Raw genomic sequence first — 27,223 nt, forward strand, 5'->3', positions numbered from 1 at the left:
GTGTCCCTGCCATGGCAGGGGGTGGAACAGGATGGGCTTCAAGGTCCCTCCAGCCCAAACCAGTCTGGGATTTCCAGCTGTGCCAGATGTGCTGGAGCTCCCTTGGCAGGCAGAGCACATCTCCCAGCTCAGAGCTGCTGTACCTCAGGCAGGCTCAGGAACCGCTGCTGAGATGAGGGAGGGAAAACATCTCCGGTGGCTCCTCCCGCTGCAGCAGGGGGGCTGGCCCGAGCTGAATCACCAGAGCTGACTCACCCCGGGCAGGACAGGGCTCACAGCCTCTCCTGGGGCTCACAGCCTGCCCTGGGCCCCTGCAGCCTGCTTGGGGGCTCTGCAGCCTGCTCTGGAGCTGCAGCCCCACTGCAGCCCCACACAGTGCCCCCAGAGCTGCTTTAATCCAGCCAGCTCACCACAGGGAGCACCTCCATCATCCATCCATCATCCATCCATCCATCCATCCATCCATCCATCCATCCATCCATCCATCCATCCATCCATCCATCCATCATCCATCCATCCATCCATCCATCCATCATCCATCCATCCATCCATCCATCATCCATCCATCCATCATCCATGGATCCATCCATCCATCCATCCATGCATCCATCCATCCATCATCCATCCATCCATCATCCATCCATCCATCCATCCATCCATCCATCCATCATCCATCCATCCATCCATCCATCATCCATCCATCCATCATCCATGGATCCATCCATCCATCCATCCATGCATCCATCCATCCATCATCCATCCATCCATCATCCATCATCCATCCATCCATCCATCCATCCATCCATCCATCATCCATCCATCCATCCATCATCCACCCATCATCCATCCATCCATCCATCATCCATCCATCATCCATCCATCCATCCATCCATCCATCCATCCATCCATCCATCCATCCATCATCCATCCATCCATAGATCCATCCATCCATCCATCATCCATCCATCCATCCATCCATCCATCCATCCATCCATCCATCCATCATCCATCCATCATCCATCCATCCATCCATCCATCCATCCATCATCCATCCATCCATAGATCCATCCATCCATCCATCATCCATCCATCCATCCATCCATCCATCCATCCATCCATCCATCCATCCATCCATCCATCCATCCATCCATCCCAGTGAGCCCTCAGCACTCTGTGCTGGAGAGGACAGTGGGACAAGGCTCCTCACCCAGGCCCTCAGGGCTGGAGCCCTCTGCTCTGGGACAGGCTGGCAGAGCTGGGGGTGCTCACCTGGACAGGAGAAGGCTCCAGGGAGAGCTCAGAGCCCTGCCAGGGCCTGAGGGCACTGGAAATAGAGAGAGAGAGAGACTTTTTACATGGAGAGGGAGTGACAGGACAAGAGGGAACCATTCCAAACTAGAGATTTAGATCAGATGTTGGGAAGAAATTCTTCCTTGTGAGGGTGGGCAGGCCCTGGCACAGAGCAGCTGTGGCTGCCCCTGGATCCCTGGCAGTGCCCAAGGCCTGGGTGGACAGGGTGGGACAAGATGAGCTTTAGGGTGCCTTCCAACCCAAACCACTCTGGGATTCCATAACTCCTCTCCTGCACCACCACCTGCACCAGGGCTTTATCCTCCTCAGCTTTGAGAGTTGTTCTCCATCTCAGCAAACCTCCCTCCCTTGTAGAGAAGGACATTCAGCCATTTTGTACCTTGTTAGTGAAATACTACAGAACCCATGCCTTGTAAGTCTGTGATACAGGTAAGAAATAATAAACACCTGAGTCTGAACACAAAATACCATCCTGAGTGCTTCAGTCCTGACCTTGACAGAGGCAAAAGCAGGCACTCCCCCTCCAGGGAGGAGCCTGCTGCCCCCAGCCCTCGGCCAGGAGCCTTGGGAAGGAGGTCAGAGAGGAGAGCACCTTGTTCCCTGCCCAGCAGGGTGGGACTGAGCTCAAAAACATCACACTGGGAACATGAAGGGCAGCAGGAAAGGCAGCAATCGATCATTCCCTCTTCACCTCAGCCTGTGACGGGTTTCACAGCAGCCCAGGTGAGCTCTGTCACCTTGTCCTGCCAGCCTGACCTCAGCTGTCCCACCCCATGGCAGCACTGCACCACGAAGCAGCAGCTCCTCATCTGCAGGGCTGTGCCCAGTTCTGGACCCCTCACAAGAGAGACCTTGAGGGGCTGGAGCATGTCCAGAGAAGGGCACAGAGCTGGGGAAGGGGCTCAGCCTGGAGAAAAGGAGGCTCAGGGAGTCCCTGTGGCTCTGCACAGCTCCTGACAGGAGGGGACAGCTGGGGGGATCAGGCTCTGCTCCCAGGGAACAGGGACAGGATGAGAGGGAACAGCCTCAAGTAGCACCAGCAGAGTTTTAAATTGGATATCTGGGAAAATCTCTTCACTGAAAGGGTTGCCAGGCATTGGAAGGGCTGCCCAGGCAGTGGTGGAGCGCCCACCCCTAAAGGTGGTCAGGAAATGACTGGATGTGGCACTCAGTTTAGCTGACAAGGTGGTGATCAGTCACAGGCTGGAGTCCATGACCTTGGAGGTCTTTTCCAGCCTGAATGGTTGTGCAGCTCAGGAAGGGAAGAGCTGAGAGGTCTGAACCTGCTGGGGGAGGAAATCACCAAGGGCTGGCCACAGAGACACTGAGAACACATCCTCTCCTGTCCTGGGGCACCAAGGACAGGTCCAGCCAGAGCCTGCCTGACCAGGGGGCAGCGAGGGCCCCTCCAGGGTGGGTGTACCAGTCCCTTCTTGGGGACAAGCTTTGGAGGGGCAGGAAGGGCTCCTCCAGGCTGCGTGGGCTGGTCCCTTGCTGGGGACAGGGGACAGGGGACAGGCTTTGGGGAGGGCAGGAAGGGCCCCCCCAGCTTCCCCTTGCTGGGGACAGGCCCTGCAGGGCTCTGCTGGCCATTTCAGCCCCTTTGCCCAGGCAGGTGGTGCTGTCCTGTGATGGTGTTCACAGGGGTCTTAGGATGAGGGAAGGGATGTAGATCCCTGACTCTGTATTTCAGAAGGCTGATTTATTATTTTATGATATATAGTACATTAAAACTGTCCTAAAAGAATAGAAGAAAAGGTTTCACCTCAGAAGGCCAGCTAAGCTAAGAATAGAAAGCAAAAGAATGAATAACAAAGGTTTGTGGCTCAGACTCTGAGCCAGCTGACTGTGATTGGCCATTAATTATACACATCCAACATGGGCCAGTCACAGATCCACTTGTTGCATTCCTCAGCAGCAGATAATCATTGTTTACATTTTGTTCCTGAGGCCTCTCAGCTCCTCAGGAGGAGAAAATCCTAAGGAAAGGTGTCACAGACATCTTTTCATTAAAATCCTTTCGTTAGGATTTTTCCTGCTGAAGCTGAGAAGTTTCAGCAACCAAATGTAACCAATGGTTATCTGCTGCTGTGGAATGCAACAGGTGGATCCGTGACTGGTCTCGGGTGGATGTCTGGATTTACTGACCACTCACAGCAGAGCTAGGTCTCACTCTCTGCTGGGACACAGCCCTTTGTTATTCATTCTTTTTTATTCTTAGCTTAGCTAGCCTTCTGAGAACTCTTCCTTCTATTTCTTTTGAGTATATTTATAATGTAATATATATCATAAAATAATAAATCAAGCCTTCTGAACATGAGGTCAACATTCTCGCCTCTCTCTTCATCCTGCAACCCTTGTGACCACTGTAACAGAAAGGATTTTCATGAAAAGATGTGTGTGACACTGTCCTGGCCAGGCAGGCTGGGGCTGTGGAGCTGAGCTGAGCTGAGCTGAGCTGCCCAGGGATGCTGAGCCAGGGCCCAGTGAGGCACCAGGAGCAGCCAGAGCAGAGCAGACGGCAGCTCATCATCACAGAGTGTGACAGCCAGCCTGGAGCTGCCAAGGGAAGAACTGGGTCAAGTGGGGAAAAGCAGGAGAGCAAAGGCACAAGGGTGGGATGATCTCATGGGAACACACAGTGATCCTGGGGGACACCTCCACGAGCTGTGGGATCCACCACCCAAAAGGAGCCTGGGTTTGGGGCTCTCCCAGCTCCCCTGCAGCCAGCCCAGCCCTCCCTGACACGTGTTGAGAGTGTGTTTGGGCAATTATGGATTTACATGATGTCAGCAGCTGCCGGGAGCCCAGACATCTGCTCGCTCATCGTGCCCCAGCCAGGCAGCACAGACATCTGACCCTGCTGACAGGCACCAAAGGCCTCCCTCACACCCTCCCCTGGCACCAGGGCCTGCAGGGCACGGGCAGTGCCCTCCTGCCCCAGGGCCAGCCCCTGAGCTGGGGTTAATGGAGCAGCCTGAGCTTATGGCACAAAAGGACACGCTGGAAGTGGAGATCAGCATCCCTGCGGCTCCAGAGCTGGTGCCACATGTCAAAAATGAATCATGAGAAACTTAGGGAGGGAAAAGAAGCCACCAAAGTGACAGGGAGCCATCCCCCGAGCCAGGCTGGAGCCAGGCAGCCGTGGCAGCTCACCCTGACAGCTGCCAGAGGCAGAGCAGCCAGGGCAGGGCCCATCCGAGACACCAACCCTCTCCAGCCTGCTCTGGCACCAGGAACAAGCAGGGCAGGGGAGCCCAGCTCTGCTGCATCCTGGGGACAGGGCTGAGGTGCCTCCTCCTCCTCTGGGCCCGGCAGGATGCAAAGGCAGCTCCCCCTGCTCCCTCACACAGCCCGGTCCCTCTGCCAGCCCTGGGGCACTCCCAGCAAGGTCCCACTCCCACCCTGCTGGGTGACACCTCCCAGCTGAGCAAACAAGCCCAGGAATGAGTTGCTGTGTCCCCTCAGAAGCCAAGAAACTCCTTCCACAGGCTTATTAACAGCCAAATGAAGATGTCCCAGCTGGAGGGGGACAGCTCTGAGCCAGCCCCTGCGAGCACCCGGTGCCTCTCCAGAGGGAAGCACAGCCCAGACTCCACAGAGCAGGGAGAGGGAAGAGCCAGCAGCCCCCACAGCCCCCAGTCCCCCCTGGTTCCTCCCCTGCTCCCAGCAGAGCAGGATGGGACCAGCAGCACCCCCACAGTCACCGTGTGTCGCCACTGAGCCCTGGTGTCACCCTCGGGGCAGGGCACGTCCTGCTGCTCACAGCTCTGGGGACATTCCTGCTTTCCTTGGCCCCACGGGCCCCTCCCATCCCACCCAGCCATGCCAGGGCCTGGCTGCCCCTGCCCAGCAGCCCCACAGTGCCACAGCAGTGGGGGTGACACGGGGGTGCTGCTATTGCAGAGCTCCCCAGTTCCCTCATCCCTCCCTGGGACACCCACCCAGCAGCACAAGCTGAAGTTTTTATCTCTCAGCAGCGATGAGAAACCATCCTCTGCCCCCTGAGAGCCATCCCTGCTGCCCAGCAGTGCCCTCCCTGCCTGGGCACAGCTCACAGCTGTCACACAGCACAGCACACCCTGCAGCTCCCAGGGACCCCAAAGCTCAGCCCAGAGCACCCCAGGAATGGGCACTTGGGAGCAGGGGGTGCATCAAGGACAGATCCACAGCAACCCCAGCCCAGTGCCTGATCCCTGCCCCAGGGAGGGGCCCTGGCAGCCCCTGGGGCTTCAGGCTGCCCAGCCTGTCCCTTCCATCACTGCAGGCAGCCCCATAAAGGAAGGAATGTGTCTCTTCCAGGGAAACTCTGACCTTTCAAAAAGCAAGGCTTGCACAGTCAGCAGAGTGGGGAACACACCAGGAGTGGAGAGAGGGCAAATTCATGATCGGGTGGCACAGCTGGGGCTTCCAGCTCCTCCAGCAACATCCAGCAAGGGGCATTGGCTGGGCAGGACAAGGCTGGGGATAAAGCAGGTGCTCCACACTGAGCACACAACACCCACCAGTGCCACAGCACATGATGGATCAGCCCTGGGGAGGCACTGCAGGGCTCAAGCCACCCCCACAACACCCTCCCCATCCTCCAGGCACACAGGGCAGGCTCCTTCCACCTGCAGGATGTCACCTGAGCCAAACACCCTCCCAGTGCCCTGCCAGCACCCAGCCTTGGCAAGGGCACACAGGAACAGGAGCCATGGGCACTCAGGAGCCATGGGCACACACAGGAACAGGAGCCATGGGCACACAGGAACCATGGGCACACACAGGAACAGGAGCCATGGGCACACAGGAGCCATGGGCACACAGAGGAACAGGAGCCATGGGCACACAGGAACAGGAGCCATGGGCACACAGGAACAGGAGCCATGGGCACACACAGGAACAGGAGCCAAGGGCACACACAGGAACAGGAGCCATGGGCACACACAGGAACAGGAACCATGGGCACACAGGAGCCATGGGCACACAGAGGAACAGGAGCCAAGGGCACACAGGAACAGGAGCCATGGGCACACACAGGAACCATGGGCACACACAGGAACAGGAGCCATGGGCACACAGGAACAGGAGCCAAGGGCACACACAGGAACAGGAGCCATGGGCACACAGGAACCATGGGCACACACAGGAACAGGAGCCAAGGGCACACACAGGAACAGGAGCCATGGGCACACAGGAACCATGGGCACACACAGGAACCATGGGCACACACAGGAACAGGAGCCATGGGCACACAGGAACCATGGGCACACACAGGAATAGGAGCCAAGGGCACAGCGTGGCCAGGCAGGGCTGGGGGCACCCTGAGGGACCTCCTGTGCCAGCCTGCCTGCCCCTGTCACATCAGCCACACCCAGGCTCCCTGGCACCCCCGTCCCAGAGGGGAAAGCTGCTCCTGCAGCATCCCAGGGCTGCAGGGAGGCTCAGGGTGCTCCTTGGGCCTCCCCTCTTTGGGCTCTGCTTCCCACAGCCAGGCTGGGCGGTGCTGGGGTGGGAATCCCAAGCAAAAGGGCCAACAGAGATTCAAGATATTTTCCTTTCTCAGGGAAAAAGGAGAGGGCAGAGAAACCCCAGATCAGGGTTTGGTGATGCTCTCGTGGCCCAGGACAGGGGGTGGTGGGAAGCAGGGGCTCCCATAGAGCTGTCTGGGAGGATGTGGGGGTGCCAGAACAGACAGGGATCAGGCACGGATCAGGCAGGGCTTAGGCAGGGATGCAGGGATGCAGGAATCAGGCAGGGATGCAGGCAGGGATGCAGGCAGGGATGCAGGAATCAGGCAGGGGTCAGGCAGGGATGCAGGCAGGGATGCAGGGATGCAGGAATCAGGCAGGGATGCAGGCAGGGATGCAGGCAGGGATGCAGGGATGCAGGAATCAGGCAGGGATGCAGGAATCAGGCAGGGATGCAGGAATCAGGCAGGGATGCAGGAATCAGGCAGGGATGCAGGAATCAGGCAGGGATGAAGGAATCAGGCAGGGATCAGGCAGGGATGCAGGCAGGGATGCAGGGGTGCAGGAATCAGGCAGGGATGCAGGCAGGGATGCAGGCAGGGATGCAGGAATCAGGCAGGAATCAGGCAGGGATGCAGGCAGGGATGCAGGCAGGGATGCAGGGGTGCAGGAATCAGGCAGGGATGCAGGAATCAGGCAGGAAGCAGCCCTGGTGCCTGGCAGCCCCCTGCCCATCCCACCATGATGGCTCCACTGGGATGTGCTGCTCTGCCCTGAGCTGCACCCACAGCTCTGCCCCACCCAAAGGGCTCCAGGAAAGGCAGCAGCACCTCCAGATGGGACCCTCCCAGCCCAGGTACAGCTGCTGCCCCCAGAAACTGATAAATGCCATGTGGGGAAGGGAAAGGACACGTGGAAACACCTTCAGCACATCTGAGCCCAGCTCAAGAGCCAGTCCAGCTGACTGGGATCCCAGAATGGTTTGGATGGGGAGGGACAATAAAGCCCATCCAGTGCCACCCCTGCCATGGCAGGGACACCTCCCACTGTCCCAGGCTGCTCCAGCCCATCCAGCCTGGCCCTGGGCACTGCCAGGGATCCAGGGGCAGCCACGGCTGCTCTGGGCACCTGTCACAGACATCTTTCATGAAAAGCCTTTTCTTTAGGATTCTTTCTTCCTGAGAAGCTGAGAGGCCTCAGGAACAAAATGTAAACATTGATTATCTGCTGCTGTGAAATGCAACAGGTAGATCTTTGATTAGCTCATGTTGGATGTTTGTAATTAATGGCCAATCACAGCCCAGCTAGCTCGGACAGAGAGCCAAGCCACAAACCTTTGTTATCATTCTTTATTATTTTATTCTTAGCTAGGCTTCTGATGAAATCCTTTCTTCTATTCTTTTAGCATAATTTTAATGTAATATATATCATAAAATGATAAATCAGCCTTCTGAAACATGGAGTCAGATCCTGTCTCTTCCCTCACCCTCAGACCCCTGTGAACACCATCACAGACACCCTGTGCCAGGGCCTGCCCACCCTCCCAGGGAGCAATTCCTCATTCCCAATCTCCCATCCATCCCTGCCCTCTGGCAGTGGGAGCCATTCCCTGTGTCCTGTCCCTCCAGCCCTTGTCCTCTCCAGCTCTCCTGGAGCCCCTTCAGGCCCTGAATGGGCTCTGAGTCCTCTCTGGAGGTTTCTCTTCTCCAGCTGAACGCCCTCAGCCAACAGAGGCCAACATCCCTCCAAACACCTCAAAATTCATTTGGAAGAAAATGCTACAAGATCACAGGAGAGGAGCAGCAGATCTGTAAGTGAAACAGGCAGGAGCTCAAGGAAGAGAATTGCTCTTGCAAATGTCTTTATGGGCCCTGCCCACAATTTATGCTGCTGTTCATCTCCCTTCTGAGGGAAGACAGATTCCCTGGCTGGAAAGAGGAGCAGGAAACTGCTGCATTAACCATGGAAAACAGCTGGAAAATGGATCTTTGAGGGCTTCCTTAAACTACCCCCAGCACTGGTGTTTGTAGCAGAGTTCTGACCTCTCACAGATCAGGGGCAGGAGGTAAATCCAAGCTTTCCCTTTGACTTGGCACCTGGAAATCTGACTGATCACTGAGCTGCAGGGAAATCAATGCACTCACCAGCACAGGGAGGCTTCCACGAGCTCCCCACCCTGGCACTGCCCCCTTGCACCTGGCACTGCCCCTGGGCACTGCAGGAGCCCCAGAGCTGCACTGGGCTGCTCCCTCAGCCCAGCCAGGGCATCCATTCCTGCTGGCATAGGGATGTGCTGGGCACAGCATCCCACACTGGCTCACCCACCAGCAGCATCAATCCCTGAGGTTTTTCAGGGAAGTGGAGGAGAACATCTTAGGTGGGTTATTTTGGGTTTTTTTAAAAGATATGTTAAGGAGATATTTTCTGCAACAAAATGCCTGTTGCCATAAGGGTTTTAAACCACAAGAAACATCCCCAAAAATCCATTTTCCCGAGTGCAGGTTCAGCAAGGCTCAGGGGCTGGTCACAGCCCCACCAGGAGCCCAAAGGCTGCTCTGCCAAGGCCTGGGAGGTGCAGTTGGCACTGGTTCCTGCCAGAGCCCGAGGTGCTGACACCTCTGCAAGCACTGCCTGCACCCAGCCCTGACACCACAAACCGCCACTGCCCGGGATTGATCCCATTTGCTTTGCATCACTCCCAAGGCCAAAGCTGAAAACTCCTTCTTTGCCCCTCTGAGCTGCAGCTGGAGCCTGGCTCAGCCCAGTGCAGGCAGCAGCAGCTCCACTGCCAGGCTGGGCCCCCTGTGCCCTGGAACCCGTGGGACCCAGGGGTGGCACCAGCTCTGCCACCCTGGGGAGCTGGCACTGCTCCCTGCCCCCTGCTGCATCCAGGCAGCACAGGGAGCTGAGTCACTGAGCAGGGCCAGCCCTGATCAATCCCAGCCACGGCTGCACAAACCCAGCCCAGGGCTCTGGGATCCATCCCCAGCTGAACAAACCCATCCCAGGGGCTCTGGGATCCACCCCAGGGGCTCTGGGATTCATCCCCAGCTGAACAAACCCACCCCAGGGGCTCTGGGATCCATCCCCAGCTGAACAAACCCAACCCAGGGGCTCTGGGATCCATCCCAGCCCACAGAGTCATCCCAGGGCTCTGGGATCCACCCCAGGGGCTCTGGGATCCATCCCCAGCTGAACAAACCCATCCCTGGGGCTCTGGGATCCATCCCTGGGGCTCTGGGATCCATCCCAGCACACAGAGCCATTCCAGGGGCTCTGGGACCCACCCCAGGGGCTCTGGGATCCATCCCAGCCCACAAACCCATCCCTGGGGCTCTGGGATCCATCCCTGGGGCTCTGGGATCCATCCCCAGCTGAACAAACCCAACCCAGGGGCTCTGGGATCCATCCCTGGGGCTCTGGGATCCATCCCAGCCCACAAACCCACCCCAGGGCTCTGGGATCCATTCCCAGCTCCTGCAGCACAGCTGCTCCAGCCCCTGTTCCCCCCCAGCTCCCCCAAGGCCTCAGCACACATGGCACCCCCAGGCCAGCCCTGCCAGGCCCAGGGCAGACATTTTCTGCAGAGCCAACATTGCTGCTTCTCCAGCCCTTCCATTTTACCTCCTGGCCAAACCTGAGCACAGCAGCTGGTTGGTGTTTTTTTTTTTTTTTTTTTTTTTTTCCCTTGCTGTTTAATCTCTCCCCAGCTCCCAGAGGATGTTCTCAGCTACCTCTGATGTGTCTCAAATTCTACCCCCAGGCAGGTGACAAGCATTCAGGGAACTTGGACAATTAAATGACAAGAGAAGGAAGGGCTGCAGGAGAAGCTTAAAAACACAATAATAAATAAATAAAGGGGAAACAAAAAGCAAACCTGAGCAAAGGCTCCCCACCACACCCAAGGGCAGAACCCGAGGGAGGCAGAGCTGGAGAGAATCACCAGAACCTGCTCTGAGAGGAGGGTCCCAGCCCTGGGAGCAGGGACCCCACTGTCACAGCTGCTCTGGGCCCACCACAGCAAATCCCAGCCCTGGGAGCAGGGACCCCACTGTCACAGCTGCTCTGGGCCCACCACAGCAAATCCCAGCACAGCAATTCGTGTCCTGGAGGTCCTGGGCCATGCACCAGCCTGGGCAGAGGCTGGCACAGCCCCTGCCCTCCCAGCTCAACTGAGAAAGCTTCAGGCAGGACCAGCAGCACAAAGCCAGAGGTGGCTCCAGCTCAGCCAGGTCCATCCCAGCCTGAGCGTGGGCTGGCACAGCACCCTGTGCTTCTGCCCACCAGCCCCATGTCACCTCCTGGGACCTGAAGGGGATCTGGGACCCTTCTAGAAGAGAAGAGAAGCCTGGGCTTTTTAAGAGTTGGGGCTGCCCATCTTGGTCAGCATGGAATGAGATGAGGGCTGGCAAGGCCACCCACCCCCAGACAGTATCCCCCTGCTTGGGCTGGCACAGGGGACACACCTGGGCCCTGCTCCATGCCAGGAGCACCCACAGCCACCTGCCCTCCCAGCCTGCCCTGAGCCCAGGGCACCACCCAGGGCAGCCACAGCCACCAGGGAGGGCACTCAGAGCACCAGGGCCTCACATGGCCCAGCACTGTGTGCCCTGCAGCAGCCTCAGGGACTGGCACTGGGGCTGGTGGCAGCACAGGGGGACAACCCAGTCAAGCACTGTCACTGGGGCCATCCCTGGTGGCAGCACAGGGTGACAATGCAGTCAGGAACTGTCACTGGGGCTGTTCCTGGTGGCAGCACAAGGGTGACAATGCAGGCAGGGACTGGCACTGGCCCTGGTGGCAGCACAAGGGTGACAATGCAGGCAGGGACTGGCACTGGCCCTGGTGGCAGCACAGGGTGCCACAATCTTCACATCCTCCACATCCCCAGCTCTGTCTCCCCGGCAACCCGGGCACCTTCTGGCTGGCAGCTGAGCAGCCCTGTGCACAAAGCCCAGCTGAATCCAGAGCAGGATTGGGGCAGCCTCTCCTTCCCTCACCCTCCCAAACCCCTCCAGCCCCAGTTTCCACCCCAAGCCCATCACAAAGCACCAGCTCACAGTGAGGAATGGGAGGTGCAGCTCCCCCTGCCCCCTCACCAGGGGCTCTGCTGCCACCCTGGGGCTGGGGCAGGTGCAGTGACAGCCCTGTCCCTTCACTGGCTGCCTTCAATGGCAGTGTGCACATGGGAGCTGGGCAGGTGACACAGTGGCCACGAGCCCCAGCCTCCCACAGCACCCAGCAAGCCCAGTGACAATCCCTGACAGCTCCTCCACAGTGCAGAGCTCCCTGCACTGCCCACCAAGTGTCCTGCCTGCTGCACAGGGGGCACAATAAAGGAAAGAACAGCAAGGGCTGTGGGAAATGGGCTGGAAGAAGCCAGAGAGGTGCTGCTGGAAGATGATGCCCCAGAGCACACCCACATGGGGCAGGTGCTCTCCTGAACACAGCCCAGCCTCTCTTGTTCCCCTGGGAGCCAGTCCTGCACATCCCCAGCCCACATGGGGCCTGCTGAGATGCTGCCCACAGCTCCACATCCCCTGGGCCCTGCTGTGCCAGAAAAGCTGTAGAAACAACAATCCCAGGTGGCAAATCCTCCTCGGCAGGGATGTGAGAGCAGACAGCTCCTCCCCTGCAGCCAGCCCCACAGGGACCTCAGTGCAGCAGGGCTGAGGCCAGCCCAGCCCGGCCCATCCCAGTCCTGCCCAGCCCAATTCAGCCCATCCCATCCCAGCCCAGCCCGGCCCAGCCTATCCCAGTCCAACGCAGCCCGGCTCAGCCCATCCCATCCCATCCCATCCCATCCCATCCCAGTCCAGCCCAGCTCAGTCCAGTCCTGCCCAGCCCAATTCAGGCCATCCCATCCCAGCCCAGTCCAGCCCAGCCCGGTCCAGCCCAGCCCATCCAGCCCAGTTCAGCCCGGCCCAGCCCATCCCGACCCAGCCCAGCCCGGCCCAGTCCAGCTCAGCCCGGCCCAGTCCAGCCCAGCCCGGCCCAGTCCAGCTCAGCCCAGTCCGGCCCAGCCCAGTCCAGCCCAGTTCAGCCCGGCCCAGTCCGGCCCAGCCCAGCCCATCCAGACCCAGCCCATCCCAGCCCAGCCCAGCCCGGCCCAGTCCGGCCCAGCCCATCCCAGTCCAGCCCAGCCCGGCCCAGTCCAGCTCAGCCCAGCCCAGCCCAGTCCAGTCCAGTCCAGTCCAGTCCAGTCCGGCCCAGCCCAGTCCGGCCCAGCCCAGTCCGGCCCAGTTCAGCCCGGCCCAGCCCAGTCCGGCCCAGTCCGGCTCAGCCCATCCCAGTCCAGCCCATCCAGACCCAGCCCATCCCAGTCCAGCCCAGCCCGGCCCAGCCCACCCCAAAGCCCTGCCCAGGAGGGTGGGCAGGGTGGGACCAGAGCCCCCCATCCCCTGCGAGGCCTTGGCTGAGCACGGGGCCGCTGCCTGCTCCCAGAGAGGGGGCTCCGACAGGGGTGGGCACCCCAGGCTGCCCCGCCATGGCCCAGCTCTGAGTGCTGGGATGCACAAGAGGTGAAGCTCAGCCAAGGCAAGCAGGGGTCTGGCCCTCAGCCAGCCTTTCCCAAGAGTCTGGGGAGCTGGCAGCTCCCCCAGCCTCCAGGGCCCACATTGCCACACACCACAAACCTGTTTGCTCAGCTGGGGCGGCACAGAGCAGGCCTCGCTGACCAAGGCATGTCTTGCAGCCAGGATGGGCCCCAAATCAAGAGGAAAGTGCAGGAGCAGCCCTGGGGCAGGACAGGGCTCTGCCCTGGTGCCCACGGGCGGCACTGCCAGCTCCCAGTGCCTGTGCCAGCCCTGCCAGGGCCCTGCTGCAGCACGGGGTGCAAGGCAGGAGCACAGAGCAGCCTCACCCCCAGCTGCTCCATAAAACACCCAACAACTCCTCTCAGGCCAGAGGGATCTGTGCAGTGCCCTGGGCCAACTCCTCCTACAGGGACCTGATCCTGCCCACGGTGTTCAGGGGGCACTGGGCAGCTGCTCCCTGCTCACCTGAGCTCTGCAGGCACTAAAACCTGTGAGCAGAGCTGTGGGACTGACCCCAGCGACAGCCCCAGAGCCCGGGGGTGTGCCTGGGGGTGGTGCTGGGACCTGGCCCTGCCCTGCCTGGGGCTGGCCCTGCCCTGCTGACCCCCTCACTGCTTTTTGGGTGAGTGTCCTAAAGCTGCCCCAGCCAAGTCAGCCCGGGCAGGGAGCAGGACCAGCAGCCTGCAGCCATCCCTGCCCTCCTCCCTGCCTCACCCAGGGATGGCACCAGAGCCCAGCCCTGCCATGCTGTGGTGCAGCAGGGCAGGGAGGCACAGCCCAAAAGTCCTGGGAGCCCAGTTCAGACCCCACTGCCCACTGTGGGGCACCTGGGCTGCACTCCAGGAGCTGCTGCAGCCCTGGTGGAACAGCCCTCACTCACCCTGCAGGGACTGGCACAGAGCTGCTCCATCCTCCCTGCCCGCAGAGGAAGGCACAGAGCAGGGGTTCAGCTTGTGCTGGGATGTGCAGCCAGGGCAGAGCAGCTGCTCCCTGGGCAGGAACGCAGGGCCAGACAGCCTGGGAAGCTGTGGGTTGGAGGAGGAAGGGAACTGCACCCAGAGCAAGGGAGGGCACCAAAAGGAGCCCAGTCCTGGCACAGGCTCAGCCCTGCCTTCCCCATCTTCTCCCATCCAAAGGAAGGGCAAAGCACTCTCCCCACCATCATCATCCTCTGCTCTGCGCCCCACAAGGCCCTGTCAGGGTCTGCAGTGGTGACAAAGTGACATTTTCCCCAAGGGAAGGTGACACCTTGTGCAGCATTGGGGTGGCTCAGTTGGAAGGACCTGCAGTGACCAGCTGGTGCTGTCCATGTCCTGTGAGCAAGCTGCCCCAGGATCAGCCCCCAGCCAGCCCCAGGGGGAGGGAGCTGCTGGAACCCAGAGACAGGAGGAGCTCATTGCCAGCACAACCCCTGTGCCATGACCAAAGTGTCACCAACCCTCCCCAAGCAGGGGACACCCCCTGGGCACAGAGCTGCAGCTGCCCAGGCCCCAGCACCCAGGAGATAAACGGGCAGCTGTGGAACCAAAGACACCCAAGGGCCCCAGCTGCACCTGGGCCACCAAAGCCACCAGCAAGGCCAGGGGCTGGCTGGCACCAGGGCCACCATGGGGCTGGCACATGTCCTCCTTCCTGCTCCTCATGCCAGCCCAGCATGGGGGACCCCAACAGGGCTTTGCACCCATGCAGGGCCAGAGCTTCCTGGTGGCCTTGCCCAGGAGCAGAACACTCAGAACACTCCCCAGCCCAGGCACAGAGCCCAGGGCACCCTGTCCCACACGTGGGGGACACTGTGGCCATGCAGGAGCACCTGGAACCCACCTGGAACCCACCAGTGACATTGCGCCTGCAGCTCTGCCTGGACCAAGTGCAGACTGCTCACCCCACACCCAAACCCCTGCACACAGAGCAGGACAAGGATCCCTGCCACTGCTGGCTCTCCCTGCACCCCCGGGCACGGGTGGAGTTGGCATCTTGCAAAATGCCTGGAAGAGGACAGCTGGTGAGAAACTGCTCATAAAGCACAGCAGAGACCTGCCCTGCTGGGAGCCAGAGGCAGCTCCAGCCCTGGGAGCCCATCCCAGCCCTCAGCAGGGACCCAGACCCCACACCCACAGACCATAGAGCATCCTGAGCTGGAAGGGACCCACAAGGACCATCCAGCCCAGCCCCCAGCCCTGCACAGACACCCCAACAATCCCCCCTGTGCCTGGGAGTGTTTCCAAACCTTCCTGGAGCTCTGGCAGCCTCGGGGCTGTGCCCATCCCCTGGGCAGTGCCAGCACCTCTGGGTGTGGAACCTCAGATAAAGAACCTGCAGCCATTGCCCTGTGGGGGTGAGGAGCCCCAAGGGCAGCGGGGTCTGAGCCCTGTGGTGCACATTGTCACACACTGCTGTCATCTGGGGCAGAGCCAGGACAGGGGGTGCAGCTCTGGGGCTCCTCACCCCAATTTTCAAATAAGGACACGAGGGCTGTGCTGCAGCTCTGCCCAGGCTCACCTCACTATGCAGCTCAGAGAGCCCCAGCAGGAGCAGGACCTTGTCCCCCCAGTCCTCCCCAGCCCTCAGGGCTCTGGAAGCTGCTCACATCTGGTTCCCATGGCTGTCACTGTGCTGGGAGGCTCTGCAATGGAGCAGTCCAGCAGCTGGAGGGACCCTGGTATTCCTGGTGTCCACAGGCCCTGGACTCTTCCAAGCATCACAGCATTGAATTCTGAAGCTCAACCTTCCCAGGCTGCACCTGAGGCCAGCTGGGAGCCCAGGGAGCACAGCCAGCAAAACCCCAGAGCTGCTTTGCAAACACCTCAGACCCTCCTCACAACAGAGAGCACAGAACCCCAGAGTGGGCAAAGCCAACAGTGAGACCCCAAACCCCTCTGGCAGTGCATGAGGCAGCTGGAGGGTTTCTGTGGGCACAGGGGCTGCTGCCCCAGCCCCAGCCAAGGCAGGAAGTAATCCCAACACAAAGAGAGCCACAACAAGCCCAAGGCCAGCAGGGTTTGGTGGTTTTGGTGGGAGCAGGCCAGATTGCCAGGGGTTCCTGGCAGACAAGGCTCTCCCTGCAGCACCTCTCCGTGCTGAGCAACCTTTTCTGTGCTGTAAAACCCACTCAACCTCATGTGGGATGTGGAGAGGAGAACAAAAGCTTTCAGGATAAACTCACGCTGCTTCCAGGGGCTGCTCTCAGCACTCAGCTCGGGCACGATTTACAACCTGCAAAGAGGAAAGCACACTTGGTTAAAAGGAAGGGAAAAGTCCTGCCCAGAGATGATGACAAGCACTCAGTAGGACACTACAGCTGTCACCAGAGGGTGCCTGCCCAGCTCCAGAGCCGTGTTTGGATTCCATACCACTCTCCCTGCTGGAAATGGGAGCTGTGCATTGCTTCAGACTCCTTCTGCTCTCCTGATGTGCAGCCTCCTGGAGAACAGCAAATATTTACTACAGCAGAGCCCACACACCTCTGAGTGCCACCAGATCCCCTGGGCACGGCCCAGGCTCTCCTTTCAGGCCATCTGTGCCACCTCCTTGTCCCCATGGCTCCAGGGCCAGCAGGGCTTTGCCTGGGGGGCAGTGGGGCAGGAGCTCCCAGCCATGGCAGCTCCAGCAGGGCCAGCCCAGCCTTCAGCAGCCTTGCAGAGCCTCTTTCCATGACAGCTGCACCCAGCCAGGGAGGAGGATCTGCCCAGCAGCAGCACAGGAGCAGGAAGCATGGTCTGGCACAGCAGGGACAGCCCCCACTCCTCCAAGGGTTAAATTTCAAACATCCTCGGACAGGCGAGGCCCAGCCTCCCCCCAGGCAGAAGCAAAGCAGGCCTATGCAAAACTCCCTCCTCTGCCACGGATTCAGCAAAATCCTTTCACTCTGCACAAGCAAACATCAGCTGTGTGCAGCCCAGAGCCCGCCCTGAGCAGCACAAAGGCTGCTCCCAGCCAGAAATCTGATGTGATAAAGCTGTGAGCTTCAGCAAGGAGACAAACCCACCTTAGGGCAGGTGAGCTGCAGGAGAGGTGAGGTGAGGTGAGGTGAGAGGAGGGGGTGGCAGCTGTCCTGTGCCTGTCACCCCGGGGAGGCACAGGCAGGATGTCACCAGGGGCTGGCTCTGGGTGCCCCCCTGCCCAGCGTGGCTGAGCTGTCCTGGCTGAGGGAGCAGGGCTGGTGCCCACACAGGGCAAGGCTGTGCCCAGCTCAGCACTGGTGACACCCAGAGCCCCACAGCACCACTGCCATGGAGCTGGGGGTGTGTCCCAGTGTCACTCAGGGATGCCACTGGTGTCTGGGGGCTGCTGTCATGCCCGCAGTGCTCCATCCCAGAGCCCAGACAAAACTCCCTCCTTCCCCTGCCTGCTCTGCTCAGGAGCTGCTCCTGCTCAGAGGCTCAGGGGGCAGAGCAGCCCAAGCCCCTGTGGGAAGGGCTCTGTCTGTCCATGGGTGCCACCAGGCTGAGCTGATCCACGGGCTGGGCTCCCAGCAGCACAGGGCACACAGGGGATCTGTGGGATTCTCCTCCTGCTCCAGCACAGCTTCCATGGCCCTGCTCATTCTCTGTGGGGCCCAATGATTTCTGTGGGCTCTCCACGCTGCTGCCAGGTTTGTGTGCTTGGATTTTGGATTTCTCTCATCCCAGCTCAAGGGATGGGCAGGCAGGTGCAAGAGCAGCCAGCTTTCCCCAGACCCCCAAGGAGGAGGATGGCACCAGGGCCCCCAGGGCTGCATCCTGAGGGAAGATGGAGGATGCAGCCACCACGGGCAGGGCAGTGGCACTCAGCACTGTGCTGTCACTGCCACACAGAGCCCCTGCCCTCCCCGTGCCCTCCTGCCCTGGGAGAGGCCACCGTGGCTGCTGAGCCAGCTCTGAGCCATGGCCCCATCGGGGTGGGAGCCACTGCACCAATGAGGATCCCATTAATGCAGGGCTCTGGGAATCCTGGCAGTGGCAGCGAGGCCTCCCCCAGCCCGGCTCAATTCTGCCCAGAACACAAACCCACAGCAGCCAGAGCCCTGAGCTCCTGCCCTGCTGCTCCCAGAGCACAAACCCACAGCAGCCTGAGCCCTGAGCTCCTGCCACCCAGCCCTGCTGGTGCCAGGCTGTGTGCACAGCCACAGCCACTGCCCCGGGCTCACAAACATCCACAGTGACCCACATTGTCACCACATTGTCACCACCTCGTCAGCACTGCCTGCCAGCCAGCCCGGCCCTGACTGGTCAGGGTGGCACTGCCTGGGGACAGACACAGGGACAGACACAGGGACAGACACAGGGACACGGATGGAGGCACTGCTGGCCAGGCTTAGGAAGGAGCCCTGCACTCTCCCAGCTCACCCAGATTGAAAGCAGCCCCTGGCACAGCTGCTGATGGGTCACACCGAGGGACAGGGACTCAGTGTCCCCTCCAGCAGGGCAGGGCACACACAGGGCAGGGGGTGCAGCTGGAGAGGAGCCCAGGAGACACAGGGGAGACCATGGACCACCCCAGGGACCGTGGACCACACCACCATGGCCTTCCAGGCCTGCCCAGGCTGAGACTGAGCTCCAAAGCTCCATCAGCAGCATGGAGGTGCCCAGGAGGGCTGAGAGTGCCCCTGTACCCAAAACACAGCATGGGCAGCTGCACCTTCTCTACATCCTGTGGCCCTTCCCTGGGTCACCCCAAGTCAGACAGGTCTTACACCAGACCAAGGGGATGAGCAGGAATTTACTCATCCCATAGAATCCCAGAATGGTTTGGGCTGGAAGGGATCCCAAAGCCCATCTCATTCCATCCTCTGCCATGGGCAGGGACACCTTCCACTGGACCAGGATGCTCCAAGTCCCACCTAGGCTGGCCTTGGACACTTCCAGGCATGTTGTGCTACCATGGCCACCATGCCCTACCAGCAGGAAGCATTCCTTGGTTCCCTGAAGAACAGTCCCAGGGAATCTGCAGAGGTCACAGCCCCTGCCCCCCGAAGGGATGTGCAGAGCCAAGCCAGACCAGCCCTTCCAGGAGGCTTCTCTTGCTCTGGCCACTCCACAGAACCTTCATCTATCAGGACCTGAGTAAATCTGCTACAGGGAAATACTGCTGAGAATTTGGGCTGGAATTTTCCCCTGCCATAGTTCACCATCACCACATAACATCAATCTGTATCCCTGTCAAAACCCTCCCCACAGTGAGCAGCAGCCCCACCATCCAACCACCCCTCTCCCACCTAGAGCCCTTTGCCACGTCCCTCTCAGCATCCCCAGAGCCCCAAAGCTGTGCCAGTACCCTGATCCCCCATGCCCCTGCCAGCACAGACACTGCCAGACCCAGAGTGCACCTCATTACAGCATCCAGCTGCTCCCCAGGGGAGAAAAACCCACAGGAGCCCCGAGCCCTTCCTGTGTGGCCACTGGGGATGGGCTGGGGGAGATGGGCCTGGAGGATGGAGGGGATGGGCCGGGGGAGATGCCCTGGGAGGAGGGAGGGGATGATCCAGTGGAGATGCTCTGGGAGGACAGAGGGAACGGGCCGGTGGAGATGCTCAGGGGAGGAAAGAGGGGATGGGCTGGTGGAGATGCCCCAGGAGGATGGAGGGGATGGGGAGGATGGAGGGGATGGGCTGGGTGAGATGCTCTGGTAGGATGGAGGGGCTGGGCCGGTGGAGATGCTCAAGGGAAGATGGAGGGGATGGATGGTGGAGATGCTCCAGGAGGATGGAGGGGATGGATGGTGGAGATACTCAGGGGAGGATGGAGGGCATGGAGGGGGTGATCCAGTGGAGATGCTCTGGGAGGATGGAGGGGATGATCTGGTGGAGATGCTCTGGGAGGATGGAGGGGTCGGGCTGGGGAGATGCTCCAGAAGGATGGAAGGGATGATCCAATGGAGATGCTCTGGGAGGATGGAGGGGTCGGGCTGGGGAGATGCTCCAGAAGGATGGAGGGGATGATCCAGGGGAGATGCCCCGGGAGGATGGAGGGGATGGACAGTGCAGATGCCCCGGGAGGATGGAGGGGATGGAGGGGATGATCCGGTGGAGATGCCCCGGGAGGATGCAGGGGCCGGGCCGGGCCATCCCCGCCCCCGGCCGGCCAGGGCGCCTCGCTCGCTGCTGGCACGGCCCCAGCCAGGCCGATGAGCTGATTACAAAGGGGAATGTGTCATTTCAAACACACAATCAGATTTCCCGGCCCTTCTGCCCATAACAAAATGTCTCGTGAAATGGCTCGTTCTGTTCTCCCATAGAAACGTGTTTCCCTTCTAAAGCCTGATACGAGGAGCGGAGGGAAAAAAAAAAAAAAAAGAGGAAAAGGCAAAGCTAAAAATATCACCCGAAAGATACCATGACAGCAACAGATTCACAGGAAAATGAGGTGGGAAGGGGGCTGTGAATGTGTTAAGATTCTGTTTAATCTCTCCCCAGCCACCTAAAAAACGCACGGAAGGCAGAAACGATACCTCAACATTTCCTTTGTGCGGAGCTGACTCCACCCTGTGTTTTCCTCTCCATCTGATGCTCGGGAAGGATAGCAGCAGACATCTCTGCTGCCAGGCAGCGAGGGGCCCGGCAGTGGGTTAGTAGGAGCAGAGGGAGGAAGGAGCCGGTGGGAGGAACCTGGCAGCAGGGCTGGGCTGTGAATCCCCATTCAGCATCGCTCAGCCGCAGGATGTGCTTTACTCTGGCACAGCACCTGCTCCTGCTGCCCCCAGGGCTCCAGGGGGCTCGGGGACAGCCCGGCCCAGCCAGGAGCTCCCAGGGCCCAGCACAGCCTGGGGGAGAGGGCTGGGCACCGAGGGGGGATGGAGCACATCCCGGCCTGCGGCCACATTTCGCTGCCACAAAGGGGCCAAGTGGCCGAGCGAAACTGCTGACCCGCTGGCAGGCACAGATCTGCAGCTTCAGCCTCATTTGTCTCGTGTTCTGAGCACAATGGGGTCAGCCCAGCATCCCCTGGCTGTGCTCCTGCAGCCCGGGCTCCGGGCAGCTCCTGCAGGAGGGTCCTGGGCACTGCTGAGCCCCCAGGAGCCTGCTCAGGGCAGGACACAGAACTTCAGTGGGAGGGGGAAAGAAAATCCTCTTCCAGAGAGTATCATCCAGATTTTAAGGCTCTGTCTGCTGCTTCCATTCCATGCCAGGACACTGATAACCCTGAGCTGCATCCAGAGCCCCCTCAGCTGTGTACTGGGACAAGCAGACAGGAATTTGTATCAAATGACCCATCCAGGGCTCTGGTGTGTCTGTCCCATTCCACACAGTCCCATCACTCCCTGCTCAGTGCAAACAGAGCAAACCTTTACTCCTGTCCCAGTCGTAGCAAACTTGAGCCCAACAGCTCTCCTTAGGATTGGATATTAGGGAGAAACCCTTCCCTGCGAGGGTGAGCAGGCCCTGGCAGAGGCTGCCCAGAGGAGCTGTGGCTGGACATGCCCAAGGCCAGGTTGGATGGGGCTTGGAGCAACTGGGATAGCCAAAGGTGTCCCTGCCCATGGCAGGAGGGTTGGACTGAGATGAACTTTAAGGTTCTTTCCAACCCAAACCCGTGATTCTATGGCTCCAACATCCCCTTGGAGCAAGGCAGGACAAAGGGAGCAGCTGCCATCCAAGACAAGGGACATCCATGGTGCCTGGGCCCAGCACCTGCTTTGTGCCAGGGATACTCTCTGTGCACAGGAGCTGCTGCAGGAAGCAGCCACTGCTTCCACCCTGGAAAACATGGCTGCCCAGACTTCCTCCTCTTCCTCTGAAGACACACTTGGGTCCTGGACACCCCACAAGGTTCCCCTCAAGGGCTGGAAGGAGAGGAAGGCTGGATCTGCAGCCACAGGGAGCCTTGCAGCAGGTCCCCATCAGGGACAGTCTCCTCCCTTTGCCACACTTTCCCCCTCCTGTGATCCAGACAGGAGCACCATGAAGGACCAGCCTGGCCAGCAGCAGTGATGATGCTCAGCTCTACAGCCCTGAGTGGCACAGGGCAGGGGATGAAAGGGGTTCCTGAGGGAGGCTGGAGCTTCCTGCAGCTCGCACAGACCCAGCTCCTTCCAGGCTCAAGGGACAGCACGAGCTCCCAGTGCCTCTGAGCCCCGGCTGAGAGCCCACATCCCCTGCACAGGGTCAGGGCCCAGCACCACAGACCTGCACAGGCTGTGACAAACACAAAGCTGCTGACTCAGAGGCACTGGGTGCTCTGAGGAGAACAATGAGCCCCGCAGCCGTGGCTGTCACAGCCCCAGCACGCTTTAGGTGCTGCCAGAGAGTCAGGTGTTCATGGATGCACAAGTTCCCCTGTGCAGGAGCTCCCAGCACCCAGGGACTGCCACTGTTTTGTGTTTCTCCTTTGGCAGAGGGAGCTTCAGGCTCAGCTCAGACCTCCAAGTGACAGGCACCGCATGCAAGTCTACTACAGGCAGGCCTGGCAGCCGCCCACGCCGCTCTGACAGAGCTCAGCCCCGCTCCTCGCGCTCCCATCGGGTCCCAGCTGCCACCCAGCACCACAGCCCCGTGCCCAGGCAGCAGGGAAACGGCCCAAGTGCACAGCCAAGGAGAGCTGAGGCAAAGGACACTCCAGTGGTGGCTGTGAGCCTGAGCAGGAAGCTCAGGGAAGAGCCAAGCCCAACCCCTGCCCTTTAACCGACCGGTCATTGTCAGCAGCTTCCTAATTTAGAAACCCTAATTAGTGATGGGAAAGATTTCTTCTGTTAGGGACAGAATTAGTCAGGCACCTGAGTGGTCTGGAAGGTTCCTGCAGGAAAGCAGAAGTCCCAGCAGTGCTGGACAGAGGGGAAGGCAGGCAGGACGCCCAGAGTGACGGCAGAACCCCGCGGGATGAGGGCTCGGTGCTGCCAGCAGAAATCCTCCATGTAACTCCAGAAACCAGGGAGGGATCCAGCTCCTCACCAGGACCAAGGTCATCACCCAGAGCTCAACAGGGAGCTCAGCTGCCTGGCGGAAGAAAAAGACTTTCCCCATCCTGTGCTGCAGTGACTCCTTCAGCTGAGCCAGCCACAAAGACATCACACATCACCCTGGAAGGTTGTGGTGGGGGTGGCAGGCCAGGGAAGGGGGCCCGGCACGCTCTGTGTCTGCACAGGGAAGGCACCAAAATCTTCGGCACACCAGGAACACTCATACCTCTAGCTCAGAAATCCCATGCTGGACTCCAAAAACCCTTTCTAGATGCTTCCTCCTGACCAAAACATCTCCCCTAAGAGTTCTGGAGAATGCTCATATCTCAAGAATTGATAAAAATCAAAAATTCTAGGCAGTCCTAGGCACAACATCTACAAGCAGCCAAAGCAGCAGGGGAAGAACCCATCTCCTGTCAAAGAGAGCCAAACACAGGCTCTGCACCCCAGGGCTCTGCTGGGAACGGCTGCATGGAGGAGAGCAATCCCCATGGCACAGGGATGGAGGGAAGAGGAGAGGAGATGGAATCCTCCCCTCCCAGAGGGGCTCAGAGCCCACAGGAGACAGCTGCACCCTGCTCCTGGACTCCAAACACAGAGGCCATGCCTGGGTAAGACGGGGAGCTCTGGACCTGCCACAGCTTCCAGAAGATGCCCTGTGTCCCTGCAGGCAGCAGACAGGTCCTGATGGAGAGACCCAGCACCCCGGGGAGTCCCGCAGACGGCGCCGTGCCTGCGAGCCAGACTCTGAACCAACATCATTAGAGTCATTAATGAATTCCCTTCCTGCAAGGACCATCACCCAAAGCCAGGCAGCCTCCCCTCAGCTCCAAACTCACCCCATGGCAACAAGGACACGCAGCTGAAGCCACCAGAGCCGCTCCCCAGCCGTGTCCGAGGGGCCTGGCACAGCCAGGGGATGTGCAGACCCCCGAGGAGCAGAGCAGAGGAACAACGTGCCTCCCCACAGCCCGAGCTTTTCTGGAGTAAAAATCCCTTTGGGCAAGTGCAGCAGGAGAAAGCTGGAGGGAAAGTGGCAGCTGAGTGCGGGAAGGAGATGGAGGCATGGGCTGGTCTCGCTGGGGATGCTGGAGAAGCCACACCTCATGCACAGCAATGGAGAAGGGGCTGATCAGGAGTCACCTCACAGCATCCACAGCTGAATGAAGCACGGCTTTGCCATAGTCTGCAGCACACTGAGACTGCCCAGCCGCACACCCCGACCATTGTCTGCCCACAGGAGGGTCCCCACCGAGACGGGTTGAGGGAACAATACAGAGAAAGCCAGAGAACAGCGACGGGAAATACAGAAACCACTGATGGGGAAAGGGCCACGCAGGTCCTCTAGTACAATCTCCCGGGTAACCAGCCTATGGAGAAAATGCTGAGCTCAAGGATACCTCCAGAGCCCACCTCCTGCCATATGACGGTACTCCAAAAATAACCACAGAAATATGCGAGGACCCATTCCAAGTTGTTCCTGGCTCTCTCCACATTCTCCCTCTAATGTAAATCATCTCCCTCAAATCACAGCCCGGCGGTTCAATGTGCTGCCGCAGCTCGGGGCTCCGGATCCCCGGGGCTCGGGATGCCGGGGGTGGCCGGGTCCGTCCCTCAGGACGCGGCTGGCGCTGCCGCCTGCCCGGAGCCCCCGGGACCGGAGCCCCGCCCGCAGCATCCCGGCGGGACAGGGAGCGGGATGCGCCGCCGCTGAGGGCAGGCCCGGCTCGGGGCAGCGCTCCCGGCCCGGGGCTGAGCCCTGCCCGCCTCTCCCCTCACAGCCCGCGCCGCACCTGGGGCTGCCCGGCCCCGCACCCGCGGCCGCTCACCTCGGCTCTGCCCGCTCGGCTCGGCTCCGTTCCGCCGCCGTGTGCGGGGCGCGGCCGCCGCCGCTGCCCGTCCGTGCCCGCTCCTGCCCCGCCGTGCGGCGGGCGCGGCGCAGCGCGGGGCGGGCCGGGCGCGGTGCGGCGCTGCGGAGGGGCGGGCCCGGGGCTCCCGCACCGCCCGCGCCGCCCCCGCCCCGAGCGCTGCCGGCCCGCGGGGCTGCGGGGGCTGCGGGGCTCCCCCCGGCCCCGGGACACCGAGGGCCCCCCGGCTCCCCACGCACGTCCCGCAGGACGCGCCCCCGGCCACGGGCAGGGTCCGGTACCTTCAGTCTCCTCCCCCGGGCCCCGTCCCTGCTGAGTCTCTTCTGTCACCCGTGCGGGACACGCGGAGGGTCCTGCCCGGCCCTTCGTGGGGCACCCCGGGCTGCCCAGCAGCGGCGTTTGGGGGCACACCCGTGAGCCGGCCCCGGGACATCTCCACAGCAGCAGCTGTCAGACTTGTGCATTTTGGGGTGGTAGGGCAAGCAGCCCCCCCTCCAGGAGATGCAAACGGAAAGGGGAGGCTGTTGCTCTTCAAAATCTGTGTGCATCCGCAGCACCGACACTTGGGATGCATGGGCACACTTGGATGCACAGCAGGGATGCACTGGGGGCACAGGGATGCACTGGGGGCACAGGGATGCACTGGATGCACAGCAGGGATGCAGTGGGGGCACACGGATGCGCTGGATGCACAGCGGGGATGCAGTGGCCACTCTGCTCCCAGTGTAAGCTCTGAGTATGGGGCTGGCTCTCAGACAGGGAGGTGCCCACTCAGCCCTCTCTGCCCCCCTGTGTGGCAGACCTTGAGCAGGGGAGGCTGCAGGGAGGTGCCAGCCCAGCCCTGGGCTCTGGGTTCCCCATTCCCAGGGCTGTGGTTGCTCCCAGCTCAGTTCCTGGTGCCCTCTGCTCACCTGCACCGAGCAGGAGTCCCGACAGCACCCTGAGTGTCCTGCAGGGCCTGCCTTGCTCCCTTACCTGGTGCCACAGCTGCCCTCTCCTATGTGAGGGACAAAAAGGCCTCCAGAGGTGTGAGGGAGGCTGGGGACCCTTCCCAGCAGAGAAGCTCCAGCCTGGAGCCTGTGCCCGTCCTGTGCAGCCAGGCAGTCACAGAGTGTCAGCACATGGTCACCTGCTGGCTGCCCTGGGTGCCAGGGCTCTGTGCCAGCTGCCTCCGGGTGCTGCTCCTCAGCTTTGTCCCCCCAGCCCCAGGGAATCCTGCAGTTCCCAATCCCACAGGCAGCCTGACCCGCAGCACCAGGGCTGGGCTGGGTGCTGGGATGAGGCAGGCTTTGTGTGAATGCTTTAGAAAGTGCCTCCTTTATGAGCCACGCTGAGGCTTTTTCCCTGACAAACCACATACCAGCAGAGAGTACCAGGAACAAAATGAGGCTGCATGGTCCAGTGGTTCGAGCCAAGGCAGCGATGCCAGCGGGATTGTGGGCTCTAATCTCCTGCTGAGCTGTTGACTCACTGTACAAACTCAGGCAGGTCCTGCCCTTTGTGCAGTGGAGAAGCCCAGCTGGAAAGTTGGGTAAATAGCAGGAACCTCTTGGAAAAAAAAAGAAACACCCCCTGCATGGGAGCCAACTTGAGGGAGGGCATTCATTTACAAATAAATATTCCAGCTGGCGGCTGAGATCCCCTGTGCAGGCACAGCTTTCCCTCCCAACCTTCACTGCTGCACATCCTCAGGGGACAGTGCTGAAGAGGGGCTGTGCCTGCTCTGCAAGGGACAGCATTTGCTGCAAGGGACACAACTTGTGTGAATTTGTAGGGAATTTATACAGGAGAAAAGCTGCACTGTGCTGTTGAAAAAAGAAATAATTGCAGTTGTGTGCAAGCTGCTGTGACTGTCTGCATTCATCTTGCAGGCCTTCAAAGGGAAAACAGTGATGGCTGCTCAGGGGGTTCTGTCACACTCCAAAGGAAAGTCTGGGAAATGTAAATGTTACTTCACCCTTTGGAGTGAATTTGGGTCAGATAAGTCAGTGGGTGACTGCACTGGCAGCACTCTGAGCACACATATCCTTAATGTCACTGTCCCCTTGGGATGCAGGATCCCCTTTGGGAGCCAAGGAGCCGGAAGAAGAACTTACAGAACAGATTTCCCCAGTGAATCCTTCACTCCTCGTCTCACACTGCTGCAAACAGCCCAGCCTGTTTTCCCCTGACCACCGAGCCAAAG

At 60.3% G+C, this 27,223-nt stretch overlaps 1 protein-coding gene across 15 annotated transcripts in view; it reads right to left on the reverse strand.

The window, feature by feature from the left end:
• The window catches only part of EPB41L1 (erythrocyte membrane protein band 4.1 like 1), a 66,104-nt gene extending 41,021 nt beyond the window's left edge, over positions 1–25,083 (reverse strand). For 10 of the 15 annotated variants that reach the window (XM_063172110.1, XM_063172118.1, XM_063172112.1 and 7 more), the window contains exons 1-2: positions 25,000–25,083; positions 16,464–16,513 (exon numbers count right to left, since the gene is read on the reverse strand). The gene's annotated coding sequence lies outside the window, so the exon portion shown is untranslated. The remainder of the gene's footprint in view (positions 1–16,463; positions 16,514–24,999) is intronic. The other 5 variants (XM_063172119.1, XM_063172123.1, XM_063172121.1 and 2 more) reach the window with 2 other exon arrangements.
• Positions 25,084–27,223: the final 2,140 nt, after the last annotated feature.

Source organism: Melospiza melodia, chromosome 19 (genome assembly GCF_035770615.1).
Source record: "Melospiza melodia melodia isolate bMelMel2 chromosome 19, bMelMel2.pri, whole genome shotgun sequence".
NCBI lineage: Eukaryota > Metazoa > Chordata > Aves > Passeriformes > Passerellidae > Melospiza > Melospiza melodia.